The 6,011-nt window shown below is 37.3% G+C and overlaps 1 long non-coding RNA gene across 1 annotated transcript; it reads right to left on the reverse strand.

Annotated features, from left to right (window-relative positions):
* Window positions 1-3,049: 3,049 nt before the first annotated feature.
* On the reverse strand, window positions 3,050-5,676 carry LOC105180230. The gene is made up of 4 exons (XR_849495.2): window positions 5,643-5,676; window positions 4,718-4,785; window positions 4,221-4,407; window positions 3,050-3,098 (listed from the first exon to the last, which is right to left on the reverse strand). It is a non-coding gene; the product is annotated as an uncharacterized LOC105180230 (long non-coding RNA).
* Between the last annotated feature and the right edge of the window lie 335 nt (window positions 5,677-6,011).

The following is a 6,011-nucleotide window of genomic DNA, read 5'->3' on the forward strand; positions in this document are numbered from 1 at the left end:
GTAAGATCCTTGTGCAGATCGGGAAGGATCTTAAGGACCTCCTCCACCTTCTGGCTCAAAATTCTATTTTTTTAGGTATATGGATTTACCTATGTCCGTAGTCTTGAACTGTCTTTTGTATCTCCCTCAGATGTTGGGAGATCTTTGATGTATCAGGCTCGAGTTCTTTCCAGTCAGTTTCTTTAATCATAATTTTTAGAACTGCAATTATGCAGAATTTACCCGTTCCGCTTCTTCTAGCTGGGATTCTACCATAGACTTCAGTGGAGTATAGACGCCTCACTGCATTTTTTGGTAGTACCTATCGAACCTCAAAATTTCTCAACCATTTTGTTTTTCTTCTGGAGTGAGAAGTTTTGGATCAATTCTTTTGAGACTGTTGTAACACTTGTCAACAATTTCCATGAAAAATTCCCTTATCTATATTTCCACAATATGGAAATATTCACTATTTTCATCGGAACTTGAACTTTCGTCCGGTTCCATTTTCTCTCAAGAGAGTCTCTTCCATTAATAGATTTATAATATAAAAATATAATATATAATATATTTGTTCAATAAACCTAAGCTCTGATACCATTCTAGGGGAGCATGTACGAAAATATGCATTAGAATGAAAAATAATTGAAAGTGGACTAAACTGCTCATTTTAAAGCTGTTGAGGAGTAAAATTGTCTAAAATTTGATCAGATCTAGTCGGAGGGTAGGAATCGCAATATTTTTTAAAGCTACGGCGCATACGGATTTCGCTTTTCTTTCTTTTCTTTGGCCACTAATGAATTTTTTTTCTTTTTTCTTCCCCTTTTGCTTAGTCACGGCTTTTATTTTCTTTTTTTTCCCTTTGTTTTTGCCAGCGACTTGTGTTCTTTAGGCTGTTTTCCGGTCTTTTGACGCGAATGACAACACTTGTGGTGAAGGCACCCGGTTACTCAACCAAAAAACATCGCATTCTGGCCTTTTGACGCGAATGACAACACTTGTGGTGAAGGCACCCGGTTACTCAACCAAAAGACATTTTACCTAAAGTGCTTTGCATACTCATAGCTCCGGCCACCGTTTTACGTGAATAACAACATTTGTGATGAAGTTACCCAGTTACTAAATGCCAAAGTAGAGGATTTTACACACAAAAATTTTCAGCACTGAGAAATGTGATAATTTTTTAATAAATCAATAAAGAAAAGAAAGGACTGCCGCAATGTCATTAAAGTTATTGCCTCCAACAGAATGAAATACTATGTGCACAAAATCTCAAAACACAAACGCCGCAATATATTATGCAAATGCTAACTTATCATAACAAGGGTAAGAGGCCAATCACATCACAGCACTTCGTTTTGCCATGTATAGAGGAGGACAATCAAGCTTCCACAAAATCTATGGATTTCAAAGTGTTATCATCCTCGATGCTAGCACAATACCCTTTTATCTCCTCACATCTACCTAGTCGGGACGGATTTCGCTTTTCTTTCTTTTCTTTGGCCACTAATGAATTTTTTTTCTTTTTTCTTCCCCTTTTGCTTTAGTCACGGCTTTTATTTTCATTTTTTTTTCCTTTGTTTTTGCCCGCGACTTGTGTTCTTTAGGCCGTTTTCCGGTCTTTTGACGCGAATGACAACACTTGTGGTGAAGGCACCCGGTTACTCAACCAAAAAACGTCGCATTCTGGCCTTTTGACGCGAATGACAACACTTGTGGTGAAGGCACCCGGTTACTCAACCAAAACACGTTTTACCTAAAGTGCTTTGCATACTCATAGCTCCGGCCACCGTTTTACGTGAATAACAACATTTGTGATGAAGTTACCCAGTTACTAAGTGACCTAAACCAGCGGAGTAGACGTAATTTCCTTTTTCTTACTTTCCTTTCTTTCTTTCTTTCTTTTTTTCCGGAAGGGGAAGGGCCTTTGAATTTTTCAAAATGGATGCATGTCCCATGTTAGGGATATAAGGATCAATCGGGTAGAGTTTTAGCAAACAAATATGATCTCACAAGAATCCTAAGATTTAGCAGAAGCAAAGATATTCCAACTCTCTTTCAAAGCAATTCAAAATGCATGAAATTATGCCTCAACGACTCCACAGTTAATTAAAGCAACAATCACATAACGCTAGTGCGCATTCATGTCTCAATCTTATGACTTCCTAAATCACATTTATTTGTCAAATTACTAAAAAATAATATAAACGGAAGTAGTTTGATAGTAACTGGCAAAAGAAAACAAAACAAAAGTAGTTTGATAGGATAACAAAAGATGAACAAAAATTTAAAAAAAAGTTACCCTCTTGTTCCTATGTGTTAATTAACACTACATATATGTCATGGAATTCTTTACTTTTGAAATGGTTTTATCTCATTTGGAAGGTGAATTGGGCTGTTCAAATCAAAATTAGAATATGAGAAGTTTCATGTAATTTCAATTGAACCAAGAGTCTAATCCTAAAATGCTAAACAATTACAGACATCCCGACAACAAAATGTCTCACAGAGCTTGATATACCACAAAGAACACAATACACGTCGTTTACTTGAATGAGATAACATAAAAGCACAACCAAATTAAACAAGATGAGAAACACCCACACCACAGTAGTAAAGTAATTGAAAACCACTAAAAAAGCATCCAACACTATTTATCAAAGGAACAAACTTGCCATAGATAAAAAGAAAATCACAACCCCATAAGATGATAAATATCAAGAACTCAAGATAACAATGCAAACATATAAAGGATTGCTTGATGGATGAAATGAAGAGTGAAAGCCAAGAAAATGATCAACTTTTTATCACCATTATCACTTTGCAAAGACTTTCTAGTTTCTGTGTCACTGTTTTCAAAGACCGTCTTTGCCACCTCATACACCTTCCATTCCCGTCCAGCATGCATGAAGACATAAGACAAACAGATAATTTTGAAATTCCACAACCAAACTGCATGTTCACAAGAGGAATTAGTGTACTGTGCATCATTCGCCATTGTTGGATAAATAAATTACAAATAGAACTTACGTCTAAAGTCTTCAAGAATCCTCAAGCTCTACCGCCTTCTTGGGTCATTCCTCCAAACCTTCCTTAAACGAGTGTACAAGCTTGGTTACCTATGTGGTCCAGAAACATTTTAACACAAAGACGTTGATAAATGCATTAGATGTGGCAAATGTCTACACACACACATATATATATATATGAACAACCAATGCATTGCTTAAAAAGATAAGTAGTTGATAAGACGAAGCCTTAACCAACCATCAATCATGAACTTATAAGGGCATCATACAACTAAGAACAACATGAATCATTACATACACACAAACACAGCCAAAAGTGACACTCTTATAAACAAGACCGTCGTGCTTTGTTATGTTGATCGCCAGCATGGTAAGTCCTCAAAGGTACCTACAAGATTTTGACAATAATTATGTTCCATTTATTCTCCTCCCAGTGTCATTGTGCTACTAGTGCTTAACTTAATACCACCCAATCTCCATGCCCAAATATTATACTCCTTCAACCCTTGAACAACATTAAAAAGATAAACGTAGGACGAGGGCCAGCCCACCCATCCACTCAAAAGAATAGCTAGCACTACCAATGAACTAATGAATCGGTTCGCATAAGCTTCAGATCTATTAACAAGTTGCATATTTTCGAGAACAAATACAATAAAAGTGTTTTGGGGGTAGCTGATCATAATTGAATCTTGAGTAGCATAATCATTCATGATCATGTACTCACAAAGCTCCACATCCCAGTAAATTACCAAATGAAACAATATTTGAGCAGAAGCTCATCAGCTTCAATATTATCCAAACTGACTAAATACAGGAATATCTCGAATAACATCTACATAAGACCAAACTGTACAGGAAATCCTAATTTGAGGATTGTTCAAACAGCAGAAACACCCTCTCACTCACAATATGGTATTAGAAGATGAATGTATTCAACTTGGAAAGGAGACTGAACTGTTCGTGGTAATAACCAACAATGATAAACTGTGAAGGCCCTTAAAACCATCAGAAATTGAAGCTGGTTCTTGAATTAGAAGATAAAGAGGGATGAAAATTGGATTTGGACAGGTCAAGGGGACCAAACATCATAAAAGAAAAAGTGGCTTCCATTAAAACTTCATGTAATAGAATTCATCATTCAAAAAGAACTAGCATGGTTCTGAAAATTAACTGATACAAGTCATAAGAAAAGCGGAAATCTCTGCTCACCAGATGCATACGAGATTATTTGCCTTTTCAATGGTGAAATATAATGAGCCCCTTGGAATGCAGCAGCGCGCGGTACATTGAGTGGTCTGAAATCAACGGAATATGCCTTCTGAAAGCCATCCAGAATTGCCATCATTGTCAAGTTTGCAGGTCTCCTGTCTGATTTATATCCTCTTAGCAATGACACCTGAGCAACCATGGAACGCTCATGATTTAGATAAATGTTCATGTCTTACAAATTGTCACATCTTAAGAGCTGGAATAACAAAGGAAGATTACGGGAAAATTATACAGACATGTACCCTCAGGTTTGGGTATTACGGATTAAACGAAAATAAGAAAAAAAAAAAAGAGGGAAAGGCCTATGAAGCATGATAATAAAGATCTAGGAAGCACTTTATTCTCCACAACACACCTAAATGAAAACCACAAACAAGATTATCTGTGAACATTACAGGTTTCATCACGGAAGGAGACAGCTGCAGAATTGTGCTTACCCTAGTATTTCTTTGTTAATGTCTCTGGCATTGTACCTTGTATATCCAAAACCAGTGTAATCCCAAACCTAGAAGAAGACATTCATCAAATTCGGATGTAAATTGTTCCAACAATCCTTAGCAACATTTTTTCTAATTTTAAGTAGAAGAAAATTACTGACCATATGATATTATAATAGAGCAAGTTAAACACATTAGGATTGTCAAAGAAAAAATTAAATGAAAGAAGCACAAGAAAGCAAGATAAAGATGACATGTAAGATGGAGGGAGAAAGTATTTGCAAGCAAGGAAGTGAGAGCAAACTTAGGACATCAACAGAGAGTATTCCAGTATTCCTTCTTTATCTATCAATATATGAACAATGAGAAAATATTGGGCCAAGAAGGATTGTTCAAACAGCAGTAACATTTCGCAATACCATAATTCGAGGCCTCCTCCTCGCTCTGATCCCCCCTGCTTTTCTTGGTTTTCTTTACTCTATTCTTTTGGGTGAGAAATGAACACAAGAAAAAAGAAATGAAGGTGAGAGGGTTTCACCATGTGAGTGTGGGTGGGGTTTGATGATGGGGAGAAAACGGTGGTTTAAGGGTTTTTTCCAGCGGGGTTTTCCTTTCTTGGATTTGTACCCACATCCTCAGCTGCTTCTCCCGCGGGTGCTGCCGTACCATCACATTCGAACCCTTGAGTCGGCCATACCACCATGAACTTCACCTGCTTTCTTTAAACTTTTTCCTCGAAGAAGTGAACAGAGGAGAAGGGAAATGGTTTGATGGTGGGGTTGGGTGAGGGTATTTTGGCGGTGGGAGGACTGAACTGCGGCGTCTCTCCTTCGCCGGCTTTGGCTTTCTTGGAGGGAGAAATTGAGGGGTATTGTTTGAGGGATGAGAAGAATAATTGCAAGAGGTGTGACGGCCTTCCTCGTACCTGCAACATCACCCACTTGCCTCATCTGCTTCTCCACATACAACAACATGTCAATTTTCGCTTCCAAATCTCCGCCTCCATATTCCTACAAAATTAAACCAAAACATTCGATAAATCACAGCACGAGATATAAAATGGGTAAGCCAACAATAGCGTATAAGCTAATTGGAAATCAGGAACGCGCATTTGCTTACCATTTCGATCGAATAGATACGACCAATTGGGGAATTTTTCGTGCAATCGATGAAAAACAAAACCCTAGAGAGAGAGAGGAGAGAGTTGTGCATATGTTTTACCATGCGACCATCTTACCGCTAATAAACCTTTTACAAAATTATAAAATTTTTATTATACATTTTGACCCCTAAA

This window comes from Sesamum indicum, unplaced genomic scaffold (genome assembly GCF_000512975.1).
Source record: "Sesamum indicum cultivar Zhongzhi No. 13 unplaced genomic scaffold, S_indicum_v1.0 scaffold00432, whole genome shotgun sequence".
NCBI lineage: Eukaryota > Viridiplantae > Streptophyta > Magnoliopsida > Lamiales > Pedaliaceae > Sesamum > Sesamum indicum.